General features: G+C 44.1%; 1 pseudogene across 1 annotated transcript; it reads right to left on the minus strand.

Moving 5' to 3' along the window:
- Positions 1-9,722: 9,722 nt before the first annotated feature.
- Positions 9,723-12,644, minus strand: LOC308297466 (ubiquitin carboxyl-terminal hydrolase 7-like; annotated as a pseudogene). The gene has a single exon. The product of its transcript is annotated as a ubiquitin carboxyl-terminal hydrolase 7-like (transcript).
- Positions 12,645-14,265: the final 1,621 nt, after the last annotated feature.

A 14,265-nucleotide genomic window follows, 5' to 3' on the forward strand; every position in this document is an offset into this window, starting at 1 on the left:
AATGAGAATTGTTTTGGGTTATAAGCCTCAGCCTGGTGTCATGCAGACACTGCAGGGGAGGACATCCCCTCAGGAACCTATGAACTCTTTGCCACGTATATGGAACCCACTTGTGGACAAGGAACATCCTATGAACTGTTGAAACGTCATCCATTGCCTGACCAAAATGACCATACTTAAACTCATGACCATACTTTACCCAAAGAGTAACACAATAAACGCGAGAAACAAGTCAAACAAAACCCAATGACTGCATTTCCCATGAACGCGGCTGGTAGGGAACAGTGATTTCAAACCCGGAAGTGTAATTTCCAACTATGTGCTGTGAGCTTGTCGATCTGCAAAGTGCCTTGCTCGGGGACACTTCGACACCTCGCTGCGGGCCTGCAGTTTTTGCCTTTTAACCCCAGTTGTCTTAAAGAACCTGTGTTGTCTTTTATATTTTAATAATCTTTAAACTGAGGACAAGACCTCATAGTAAAGGTGACATTGTCGGCTGTTTTTCATTAAGTTAAAGCACCTTTGCACTTTATATTATTTCTACTTGTAATTTATTATTGAAATTATAAGTTACCACTTCTTTTATTGTGTATTTGGTGTTTTTAACAAGTGACACACACACACACACACACACACACGCGCAAACGTACACACACTGTGCACACAGCAGCCCAGCAGATGAATCATCGGACAGACAGTAGATATTGTCTCAGTCAGCGTAGCGTATCATTTTAATTAGCATGGCACCCAACGGCAGGCTAATTGTGGGCTCGCCTGAAAGGCGAGAACACTATGTTATCTTCATTATTTATTTAGCAAGTTCCGCCGCAGACAGTACAAAGGCAGGGCCCTTAGCCAATGAGGTGCAATTGGCGGAAAAAACATCTGGGAGTGGTGTTAGCTGGAGTATTGGTTGAGCTTCACATGACAGTTAGCACGCTGCAGAATATAGTCACTTTGGCAGTTTTTTTTTCTTTTTTTTTTATAATTTCTTTACGAGCGAGCCCACACTGTTTCGTAGGAACAGTACTTCTAGTTCTAATACTCAAATTGCCAATTACCGAGAGACATTTTTACAAGCAATGACAAAACATGATCATTCTTTTGTTTATAAAACTGGAAAACCAATAACTTTGGTCTCTTTCTATCTTGTCAAAACCTCGATAGTCCAATGCGTCACTCACATCGCGACACATTGTGAACTTGATCGGTTATTTTCCAATGGCCAAAATATATACAGAGAGCTGAAGACTTTTATCTACCGGTATGTTTTGTAATAGTAATCAAAAACTACAAATTAACTAGTAACGGTTTCAAATAAATGTATTTGAGTAAAAGTATAATATTTGCCCTGAGATGTAGTGCAGCAGAAGTAAATACTCAAGTAAAGTACAAATACCTCAAAAATGTACTTAAAGGGGTATTTCACTTTCAAAAAAACTTTTGGTAATTTTATCATCTAATCAGGCTTTTATGAACAGGCCCAGGGCCTCTCCCCACACACACCCATTGTAACTTCAAACTTCATTTTAACCATGATAGATTCATTAAAAACACACATTATTTTTTCTGGTGACTCATACTACCCTCCTAATATGTGAGCAGGCCGTGTTTTTTCGATAACATTTTTCATTTATTTGTAATAATTATTTTTTTTATTTCATTTTTCCCATATTTTCAAATAATTATTAAAAATAAATGAAAAAAGTTATCGAAAAAACACGGCCTGCTCACGTATTAGGAAGGTAAAATGAGTCTCCAGGAAAAATAACTGGTGTTTTTAATGAATCTATCATGGTTAAAATGGAGTTTGAAGTTACAATGGGTTTGTATGTGGAGAGAGGCCCTACCACTGCTCCCTGTTGAAAGTGGAATATCCCTTTAAGTAGAGTACTTGAGTAAATGTACTTAGATACTTTCCACGACTGTGTGTAACAAGGACAAGCTGTACCGTCCATAAACAATAGCTATATCAGGCCTATAGGAGAGATGTCTTGGCTCTTGCGTCATGTAAAATATATTGTATCTTAAAGGAGACAGATGAATAATATCAACAACAAAATGTATTGAAAACAAGGTTATGCAAACCAGTGGTGGTGTTACTGTAAGTTACTAAGAACTTGCCCCATTGATTCCGAATGGGGACTCGAGTGCATTTGGGTCCCCATCCGGAATCAATGGGGATAAATTGACTATAATCTAAATTTTTTCTTAGGAATGCGACAAAAACCCAAAAAGTATTATGAGTAATCAATAGGAATAAAAGTCATTTGGGGGGTGAACTACTCCTTTAACCCTTAAGTTCTGTTCGGGTCATTTTGACCCGTTTTACATTTTCATTAAAAAAAAAAAGGTAGAAGTTTAAATTTTTTCCACCTGAAACTCACTGGCCTTAAAGATTCTTCTGAGATGAACGTGTAAAAAAAATATTTTTGCACTACACCCATGCTACACCCCCCTCATATTTTTTGAACCTTAAGTGCTGTTCGGGTCATTTTGACCCGGAAGCACATAATTATGCACAGAAATACACAGTATTGTGCCAAAACACAGACACGAAGCCCCCCTGTCTGATTTTCATTTTTTCCTATAAGCATGAGCAATATTGCCCAGTATTAAATAAAGTAGTTTTTTACATGAATTCCAGCTAAATCAGTAAAAACGCCTAGCTCGTTCAGTGTTTAATGTGATATAGCAAAGCAGAAATGCAAACATTTACCATATATATCACATGAATTGTTTGGTATTGAGTCAAAGTCAATGTATCATGATGATTTGTTAAGTTAAAATGTATATTAGTGTTGTTTTTTTTAAACCAAATGTCCCCCGGGTCAAAATGACCCGAACAGAACGAAGGTGTAGTGAATCTGAACAGAACTTAAGGGTTAAGTAAAATTTTAGTACAATTTTGAGGTATGTGTACTTTACTTGAGTATTTCCAATTTCCAATTATTTCTACACTACATTTCAGAGGCAACCCTTTTACTCCACTATTTGAAAACTTTAGTTACTAGTTACTTTGTAGATTTGGATTATTATTACAAAACATACATTAACCACTTCAGCTCTGTATACATTTCGGCCATCTGAAAATAGCCGATCTACAAGCTCACAATGCGTTGCATTGTGACACATTGTGAGCTTGTAGATAATGAATCATAGCATAATGAATACTTTCTACTTTTGTACTTTTTTGATGCTAAATGCTTTTGTATTTTTACTAAAGCATTTTTTTTACTTCCAGACTTTTTCTGTATTGCAATATTGATACTTTTACTTAAGTAAAAAAATAGTACTTTTTCAACCACTGCGTATAACCAATCATAATAACATACCGTAATATAATGTCTTCCTCAATTGCAACAATTACAACCGCATACTAAACCAGTGGTTGTCGGACCTTTTCACACCAGAGACCACAGCATGAATGCAGACAACCGCCATATGAAAATCATCTGTTCCAGATTATTATTTTTTTTTTTAATTTCATAATTTTTATCCCACGATTTTGCAACCCATTTTTTTCACCCAGTGCCAATTGCCTATGTAATCCTGGGCTCTGCTCTCCCTCTGCCGCGCCTGGGGAGACAACGGACTGACCTCATGCTTCCTTCAATACATGAGTAGTCCAGGTTGTTTCTTTTCACCTGACAGGGGGGATTTTCCCCGGGATGGACGTAGCGCGTGGAAGGAACACGTTATTCCAACCAGTTCCTTTCCCCTCCATCAAGCGCCCCAGCTGGCCAGGGGGAGGCATTATTGAGACCAGGATTACTGCATGTTTTTGTGAGGGTATCAACCCAAGGAGACACGGGGAGAACATGCAAACTCCACACAGAAAGGCCCTATCGCCAACCCCACCTAGGGTGTGGGCGCTGATGACGCGGAGGGAGAAACACGCCCCCAGCACCCACAGCGTCCCCCGGCGGGAATCAAACCCAGGACCTTCTAGCTGTGAGGCGAAGCGCTAACCACTGCACCACCGTGCCCCCATCATCTGTTCCAGATTGACGGATCAGTGTTGTGAACTTAAAGGACAACTTTTTTTACAACAAGGGTTCATGTTTTAGATTGTAATTAGAGAAAAGAAAAGATGAGCGTTAAAATGTTTTCAATTACTGCACTGTCTATCATTTTAGCTATTTTGATTTCCCAAGATGCACCGCAATCTTTCATGGGCAGATGTGACTTATGGAGGCTAGTAGTGTTACTGTAAATAGTAATAAAGAATACATTGCCGACTTGTATTGTGTAAAAAAAAAAGACATATTCAGCCACTTGTACGCATGCCCCCACCCACTGAAATCAAAATCGCTAACACAATAGAAAGGAGTAAACATTTTAACACTCACCTTTTGCCGCGAGTGAGCGAAAAAAATTAAATTCCCAGTGATTCCTAGCGGGAATAGTATTCCGCGGACTTCCGGTTACCATTGCATTGTACACGAACTAGCTGCAGAAACATGGATATATCTCTACTTCTTTTCCCATATGGCTTGTTTGGTCAAAACGGCCTGTTTTCTATATGGACCATAGCTTACGCACAGATCATCGCGGCTGTATTTGTTCTTCTCCGTGTGAAAGGAAAGACTTTGAACGGCCGTGAACGGGATCGTCCGCACCATTGAAAATCAGGTAAATAAAATATGATTAGCCTATGGCAGTCAAATTAATTAACAAGCGTTGGTCATCCTCTGGTAGAGAGGTCAGAGGTCAGCCATGTATGCAGATCAGCAGAGGCGAAGCTACCAGAGCACCGAGATGTTAGAGGTCACATGCATGCACGCACGCACGCACACACACACACACACACACACACACACACACACACACACACACACACACACACACACACAGACACGAACAATTCTCTTTCAATATTTGTATTGATTTTTTGACAGAACATACGCACAAAAATAATAATAACACAAGGGGTGATTAGTAATTTTAAAAGAGAGGAATAAAGTTTTCCCTTATTATTGCATGAAGTGAAATAGCTCCATTTATAAATGCAACCCAACAGAGCCAAAACTAAGCATGTCATAGTTAAATGGTGCATTTGTATAGCGCCTTTATCCAAGGTAGCCTCGCATAGCCAGGCTTTACTCCTCTGCGAAGAGAAAAGCCTGTTGACAATATAAGGCAGAAAGCGTTCAACTTCCGGCGTGTGAGCTTCCCCGGTTTTCCCCTAACGTAACTTCCGTTAAACGCAGCACTTCCGCTAGAAATCTTGGAACCAACCGGAAGGCATATATGTCTACAGGGTGTATCCAAGGTGCTTTACATAGATTGTGCCTTACATTCATACGCTGATGGCAGAGGAAACCATGCAAGGCACCAACCAACTCACCGGGAGCAACTAGGGGTTCAGAGTCTTGCTCAAGGACTCTTCGACATGTGGACAGGAGGAGCCGGGATTTGAACCGCCGGGCCACGAATCATTGGCCAAAACCTGCTCTACCTCCTGAGCCACAGCCCCCCCCCGGCTGTGTTGAACATGAGTTGGCAAGAATAGGATGAACATTCAGCAGACATAGCCAATCTACAAGTAGGGCTGTCACGTTATGACATTTCAAATGACGATTAATTGTCACTCAGATAATTGGCGATTAACGATTTAATTGTGTTTTTGTCGTTGATAATTACATTTCTGTTTGGCTTTTAGGCTTTGAAGTTGTACATGGTAGATATGACACATAACCTAAATATACAAAGAAATTACTGACATATTTGACAACTTACTACTTAAAAAATTACTTTGATAGTGGAAATAGCCGATCTTCAAGCTCACAATGCGTCGCATCGCGAGTTCGCAACGCGTTGTGAGCTTGTAGATCTGCTATTTCCACTATTTCGGACATTTTTCAACATTCACGATTATGACGATTATGACAAAATAATTGCGATAATGTCAAATAATCACGATTAGGCGATTATGTAATAATTGTGACAGCCCTATCTACAAGCTCCTCAATCTACAAGCCCCCTAGTTGGACCTCGGTTTAAGTGTTAACCACTTTACCCTCTTACTGAAACAGACCCGAGTTGGTCTCCGTACTTTGTGTATTATAATGTATGTGGTCGATCTTAACCATTCTGTAATTAGTGGGACATCAGAAGTGAAACAGAGATGGTTTTCAGGGTTTAGCGGTTCTGGTTTACCACTCAACCATGCCGTCACGATGGTTTCTCCTAAATGCTCCCATCCCTGCATAACCACCCTGTAATTTACAAACCAGACGGATAAGCTGTCTGTCTGTCTGTCTGTCTGTCTGTCTGTCTGTCTGTCTGTCTGGTCTGTCTGCCATTTAGTTTTAGTCATATTTTAGTCACCTTAAAAGTTTCAGATCTGTTTTAGTCGGCTAAATAGCATAAGAGTTCATTCGACTAAATAAACTAAAATGGCGTCAAAGGTGGGCAGAGTTAAAGGGTTTTTTTCACTTTTAAAAAAACTTGGTAATTTTATCATCTCATCAGGCTTTTATGAACACCCTAAACAGATTTTAATTTGCTTCATTCAATATTTAGATATTTGATGTAAATGTTATCAGACCCTCCCTGTCCAGGGCTTCTCCCCATACACACCCATTGTAACTTCAAACTCCATTTTAACCATGATAGATTCATTAAGAACACCCATTATTTTTTCTGGTGATATTACCCTCCTAATACTTGAGCAGGCCGTGTTTTTTTGATAACTTGTTTCATTTATTTTTAACTCATTCTGTGCCTATCCTGAACATGTTCGGGATATGTTCAATCCAAAACAATTTTTTTTTTATTAATTGACTTACCCTGAGCTGCTTGTAGAGCCGTGGGTGGTCCAGAATGAACAGTTCCTTTCCCCTCCATCAGGTGCCCCGGCTGGCCAGAGGGAGGCAGTATAGAGACCAGGATTACTGCATGTTTTTGTGAGGGTATCAACCCTAGGAGACACAGGGAGAACATGCAAGCTCCACACAGAAAGGCCCTTTCATCAACCCCACCTAGGGTGTGGGCGCTCTTTTACTTTTGAGCAGTGCCTCCGTCATGCACTGGGATCCATTAACCTTTTTTTCGATTCAATTTACCTTTTAAAAGCTCTATAGGCTGAACTGGCAAAACACACCTGGAAATAACTACAGTATGTGTATTTTTCACTCTTTCATCTCTTTGTAAAAAAAATAGCCGATCTACAAGCTCACAACGTGGCTCGTTGCAATGCGGTGTGAGCAATACGGGTGCCCCTCAGGGTACTGTGCTCTCACTTTTTCTGTTCACTCTCTATACATTGGATTTCTGCTTCAACTCCAAGACCTGTCATCTGCAGAAGTTATCAGATGATACCGTGGTGGTCAGCCAGATCTCGGGTGACAACACGGCTGAGCACGATGGTGTGGTTAGGGACTTTGTGCAGTGGAGCGAGGCCAACCACCTCAGGCTCAACGCGAGCAAGACCAAGGAGATGGTGGTGGACTTCCGCACTTCCAAGAGAGTCCCCCCGGTGCCAAGCACCATTAATGGAGAGGTGGTGGAGTTTGTGGACCACTACATATTCCTAGGAGTGCACCTGAACAGTTCACTGGACTGGTCGAACAACGCGGAGGCGATTCACAGCAAGGGGAAAAACAGGCTGTTCTTCCTGAGAAGACTGAGATCGTTTGGCGTGTGCAATAGGATGCTACAAATGTTCTACCAGTCTGTCATGGCAAGTGTCCTCTTTTTTGGAATAACCTGCTGGGGTGGCAACAACAGAGCGGGCAACACCTTTAACCTAAATAGACTGGTGAGGAAAGCGGGCTCTGTTGTTGGGTCTTCTTTGCAGGGGGTGGAGGAAGTAGCCAGAGTGCGAACGGCTAGGAAGCTGGACTCCATCTTGAACAACTCCTCCCACCCCCTCCATCTTGAGATCTTCAGTTACTGGAGTGAGAGAGGAAATGACCGTTTCATCTACCCAGGACAGAGATGCGAGAGACTGGGAAAGTCTTTTGTACCGGCTGCTCTCAAGCTGTACAACGAGACACACAACGGTCGATTGACAAGGACTACCTTCCTAACGTAGGACGACGGTAGCCTTTTTTTTTTTCCTTTACTGGAACTATATCTGCACTGACTCTGACCTCTAACGACCTTCCAGGGAGGGTGCTCTTGTGCGTCTTGCGGCATCACCCTTTCTTTTTTCTTTTTCTTTTGCTAGTTGTTTTATCGCTCTGACCTTGGACACTGAACTATTAGGTTGTGTTAGTAGTTTTTTTTTTGTATTTCTGCCTGTGTTTGAGATGATGGTGAGATACTTGTTGCACTAACTTTGCCTGACTGCAAGCGTCAGACTCTTCACACACTACGTTTCACTTCGTTTTGGGAAAGAGTCTCCTTCGAGGAGACATTCTACTTCTGGGGGGGGGTGGGCTAAAGCCTATTGACGTCACACACACACACACACACACACACACACACATACACACACACACACACACACACACACACACACACACACACACACACATACACACACACGCTTAGAGCCCCCGACGGCGACGTGGCGTGACATTGCAAAAATACGTTATTTCTCATAACATATTATATGATTGCATGTTTGGGTTAGTGCAAAATGGTATTAAAACGTAATGAAACGGCACTATTGTATAGTTTATTAAAATAATTCGAGTCGAGCGGGCGTCTGGCTGACTCCGCCATCAGAGTCCACTAGCGACTCACGTGGGCAGAAGAGCACCAATCAGAGTCCACTAGGGACTCTCACGTGGGCAGAAGAGCTCTGAAGGGAGGGAGCTGGGGGGGGGGGGCTGGGACCGGACCAGCCTACCACGTGCCCCAAGTCTACAGCCCTGATTGGCCCATTCACTTCGCCCGCTCTTCGGGCGAGAAGAAATAAATTATTTAATCTCCGGGGTCAGTCCACACTACACACCACCCACCAACAGGGGGTGGTAATGTGCGGGCTGATTTATCAGGCTAGCACTAACTAGCATTGACTGTTATGGTCACTTTGATTTGGGCACTGTATTATGTTGATAGTTGTGCTTAGGACACTTTGTGTATGGTCACGTTGATCTGGGCACTGTATTATATTGCTAGTTGTGCTTTAGGACACTTTATGTATATATATATATTTATATATATATATATATATATATATATACTATTCGTTCCATTTCTTGTTGTACCTTGCTCTCACTGTACTTACTGTGCTCTGTACTCTGTTCTTGTTTTTTCTTTTTATCTTTTTCATACTTCTCTGTAACTTTGTAAATAACCTTATACTGCTGTGCTGCCTCTGGGCAACTGATTTCCCCCCTTGGGATAATAAAGGTATCTATCTGTCTAGCTTGTAGATCGTCTGTTTTCTTTTTTCTTTTTTTTTGGGCAAATGTTCCTCCCCAGGATAATGGATGTTGGGGATATTTTGATTATCGCGATAATAGTTTCGCGTAGCCAGACAACTATTCCACAATCTCCGAATGCTATATAGAGTCTGGAACGGCAGCTCCTGAACGGCGAGTATCGGAAGCAGCCGCTGCTGCACGGAACTGTAGTCCCATTGGAAACATAACAGACGCACAGTCGCACAGACAGAGTCAGTCGAGCGGCATATTCTTGTTATGAGTGTATAGTTTAAGAAAACATTTGAACACATCATGGAAGTAACACCAACAACACCAGAGAAAGACGAAATAACGCCCCAAAAATGTTGAAAGGAGACATAATGCTTCCAGTAGGACTTGTTATTGGAAGGGGACTCCGAAAGTGTCGTAGCTTGCCTTGTTGAAGTGAGCGACTCGAATCAACATCTCCTTGTCCTTGTCCAGGTCTGTCTGGTCCACTGGGATCTCCTCTATTCTGAGGATGTGAAAAGTAGAGTAGTGGAAATAGTCGAAATCTGAATCATCTAGCCGTTTGTCCTCCTGGTACACTTTGTCAATCTTATGATTCCATATCTCCAACAGTCTGAGTTTCCCAGAGCCTTTGTCTGAGAGATGGGCCGATGTTTTACACTGGTCCAGCAGGTCCCTCACACAGCCATCCTTGTGAGGGTAGAGGCTGATCTCCTCCTCTCTGAACTGGCTGTCCAGCCACGTGGCCTTGAAACGCCTCCTGTTCTCAAAGTCTGCGATGTTCACCTTCAACCGCTGGTAGTAGAATTTGTTTTGCTGTCGTAGCTTGAAGGACTGTAGTTGCAGCATTGCATGCAGCGTTCCCTCAGGGTTATATTTGATGGGGAAGTACCCGTCCATACAGAGTGTGAATAACTGTAGCATCATGCCGTCTGTGTTCAACTTCTGAGCTACTGTCTTCACCACCGTCATTTGGTTCATACGCTTGGAGAGAGTGACCACCAAGCCGAGGTCACTGGGGTTGGTCTTGTCACAGAAGGTGATCGCTGCTGTCATTCTCGGGGTCGTCCTTCTGGAAGACGATGATGACTGTGTCTTTTTCCACAGGCTTTTCCACAGCCTTGTCAAGAGGAGAATCATAGTTATGTATCTGCTTTCTTAGGCTGGGCCTCACTTCCTCATAGACGATGAGGCTCGTCTCCTCCGGAAATCCTGCTCTCTCACACATGAAGGGGAAAAGCTCTCGTATTTTGCAGGATTTAGGTGTGTAGAAATGTCCACAATAAGTTATGCTTCTGGTTTGGGGATCATACATCTTCAAGAACACCATGTAGTCACACCTTTTGTCAAACTTGGGTAACGTGGCCCCACAAATCTCTGGATCCACAGTCTCCAGAAATATTGTCCAGGTCTCATTGGAGCTATGATGATAATAATCGCTCGCATGGTCACTCAAGGATTCCATCGACCTGCTGAAGTCGTTCTTGTCTAGCAGTGCAGGACGTCTGGCTTGGGACATCCTCATCATCTTCATGGACCACAGCCTCATCTGGTCCTGAGGAACACCCTTTGTCTGGGAAAGGAACTCAAGGAACTCCTGCAGCTTGGAGCTCTTCTGCACCCTGAACCTTTGGTAGTCCACCTTACTGTCGTCATACATGTCATGACCCTGATGACCAGAGAACTGCTTCTCTGTCACTATGTTGACCTGCATGTAGAGACGAGCCTCCTGCAACTCCTTCCTCCTCTGCTCCTCCACCCTCATCTCCTCCTGCAGACGTTCCACCAGCTGCTGGGGGATGTCTGAATCCGTCACCGGCTGGAGAACCTCGGCGAGCTTGGACTCGCGGACGTACACCAACATGTAGGCGCTGGTGCAGTGGCGAACCGAAAGGTCTTCGTCATGAAAGCTGTAGTTGTGTTCTGTGGCTTTCTCTGTGCTGCACTGAGACACCACATCGTCATCAAACTTATACCATTTCCCGTCTCCTTTGGGGTTGAGATAAACCACATAGTGTCCTCCGTGGTTGTCCCCGCTGTGCACCAGCACCGCATGCAGGATGTAGTTTGCCGGGTCCTTGCAGTCGGCCTTCTGGAGAAACTCATCCAGAGGCAGTCGCTCCGGGAACTCAAACCTGTCGTTTATCTTTTGGTTTTGGTCGGTCTGCGGGTCGTACATGAACCTCATCAGCTGCAGGTGCAGAATGGGAGGGAAGGTCAGGAACTTCACCCCCTTCTCTGCTTCCTGAAGGCCGTGCTCTCCTGCATCATATTTGTTGTCTCCATCCAACTGTTCTGTCGCTACGTAGTCTTTGAAAGTCTCAAAGATGTTCTTTCCTTTGATGCTGAGCTGGATATCATAGTAGTCCTCTATCCTCTCTGAACCGTAGTCCACATGCTTACACTTGATGTAAGAAACCATCTTTCCTCTGAAGAGCTTGGGGATGGTCCCCTCAACACAAGTGCCTTTCATTTTGTTCTCTACGTTGTCCAGGAGCACCCTGCACAACTCCTGGACGTTGTGTTGCATGAAGCTGTCTATTGTGTCCCACCCAAAGGACTTGGTGAGTTTCCTGGTGCTGACAGGCTTGTCGCTGTGCTGCAGCTCATAGAAGACCCTCTGCAGGGCGAGAGGAATGCTCTTGGACGAGTCATCCCCCTCTGTGGGCATCAGGTACACCGCCCGTCTTAGCTGGTTGCTGAAGAACAGCGTCTCCAACAGGCTGTTCATGTAGCAGGTTGCTCCCTGGTTCTTCAGGCCCACGTAGCCCGTGTGTTTCTTGGAGTCCCAGCCAACTCCGTGAGGGGCCTCTGCCTGGAAAGAGACTTCAAAAGTGACTTTGTCATCCTCAATCAAGCCCTTCACGAGGCGAAAATTAGTAGAAAGTAGAAATTAACGCCACCCTTCTTAACTTTGTTGGAGAACCGAAGGCCTACGGTGTGACTGATGGACTCCTTCTGGTCTTTGTGGTTGACAATCTTAAACGTTGCCTGGACTTGGCACGACCACAACGTTGAATCAGGCTCAGCACATTGTAGCCACAAGACAACCTTGGGTCTATAAGACCAGTAAGGCGGCGACGGCGGCTTCAACACCAAGTTCCAGCCAAGGTTCCTGACGGAGGCAGCCGGGCCGCTTCGCTCTTCCTCACCATTGCGGAATTGGCTGAAACGCTCCACCACCAGGCGGAGCGTCGCCTCCGACCGCCAGCTGGCGTCCTCCACCTCCTCCTCCGGGCTACCGTGGTGACGACCGTCCTCTCCCATCGCGGTCGCCTGGACGGCTGGTTCCGTGAGCCCTCCTCGCTCCATGGCTGAGCTGCTGCTCACTGCCTCTCTGATGCCGTCGTTGGGGTGATAAGGTGATGCCGGATGTGAAGGTGGTGAGGTTGGCAGGGGATTGGACAATGGTTGACGAGCCTAATGGAGAACAATTTGAGTCTCACAATCCGTGAGAGCCTAAATTCTGAATATTATAAATATTTGTTGTGGAGCGTTGGTGACGCCGTGGTCACCAACCGTGTCCAAATATGGTGTCAACACTATTGGGTGTGACCATGTGATACCTCAATGGCAGCGTCCTATTGGTGTGACCATGTGATGCCTCAATGGCAGCGTCTTATTGGCCCGGCATTAGCCAGACAGATAATGTGGATTCACTTGCGCCTTCTCTCCACAGTGAACCGCCGTCACCGATTGGCCCGTTCATTTTCTGATTTCTCATACTCGCCCCCATTGGCCGAGGTCCAGACTGATGCCTTGGAGGAACATGCGAGTGGATCCCTGTTATCAGTAGGACTTTTTTTTTTGTGTGTTCCTTGTTTAGAGTCTAAGATGTAGACTAAGTGGCCAGTGTGACCCCAAGTCACCCCATCAATGTATTGACTAATCACAGTCTGGACAGCCCCAGGACAAACACACAGAGCCAGATGTAGGGTCGGTTAGCACCGCTAAAAGACTAGAGGCTCGGCCTCACACCGACTTTACACGGGCGATCTGACTGATATGCCCATATATGGAGATCTCTATCTGTCAGTCCTTGTCCCTTTATGCCCATATATGGACATCTATATCAGTCAGTTCATGTTCCTTTTATGCCCATATATGGAGATCCTTGATATCATTACATGCCCATACGGTAGGTGGACTTGTTGATATGCCCATACGTGGAGATCTCTGTATCAGTCAGTTCTTGTCCTTTTTATACCCATATATGGAGAGTCCCTTTTATGCTCATACTATTGAGATCTGTGTACCCCTGATGTCATCATTATATGCCCATATATGGGCATGCCACCTTTTGTGCAGCTGACTGTGATTTGTCTGTTATGATGCCATGACGACACGTTGAGTATAGACAACACACACGCGTTTCCTTTCCGAAACATCCCCATTCTGAAACCAGGTTAGCATTCACCAGCGTCTGCAGGTTAGCATTTCACCAGGTTAGCATTCACCAGCGTTAGTTTTACTGAGGTTAAGGTTAGGTTTAGGTGGACGTAGCTTCATTGGGAACTCCTTGTATGTAGTCCATGGGCCATACGAGATGTCCGAAGCGGTGAGGGACCAATCGGGGCCCAGTATGCAAATATGTGGCGGCTTTATCACCAGAGGCTGAGAACAGAACATTTTCCAAACATTGCGGATATGGATAACAAAATAAAATAAAAATCACACCCAATGTGAAGTGAGCGGTGGTCGTGCTTGCATAACGTCTTCATCAATTGGTAATTGGTGATGTAATACAGGCTACACACACATTGCTATGGCAAAATGCTGAGGAAAAATCAAACCTCGGTTCGAAGTGAAGCGGTGAACTTTTATTCTATGTGTTCTAGAGTTATGAACTCTGTGATCTATACATTCTTTATATATTCTGAATTCTACATTCTTTATATATTCTGAATGAATGAATGAATGATTTTATCTGGAG

The sequence above is a fragment of the Nannobrachium achirus genome, assembly GCF_963921795.1.
Source record: "Nannobrachium achirus genome assembly, chromosome: 13".
Lineage (NCBI taxonomy): Eukaryota > Metazoa > Chordata > Actinopteri > Myctophiformes > Myctophidae > Nannobrachium > Nannobrachium achirus.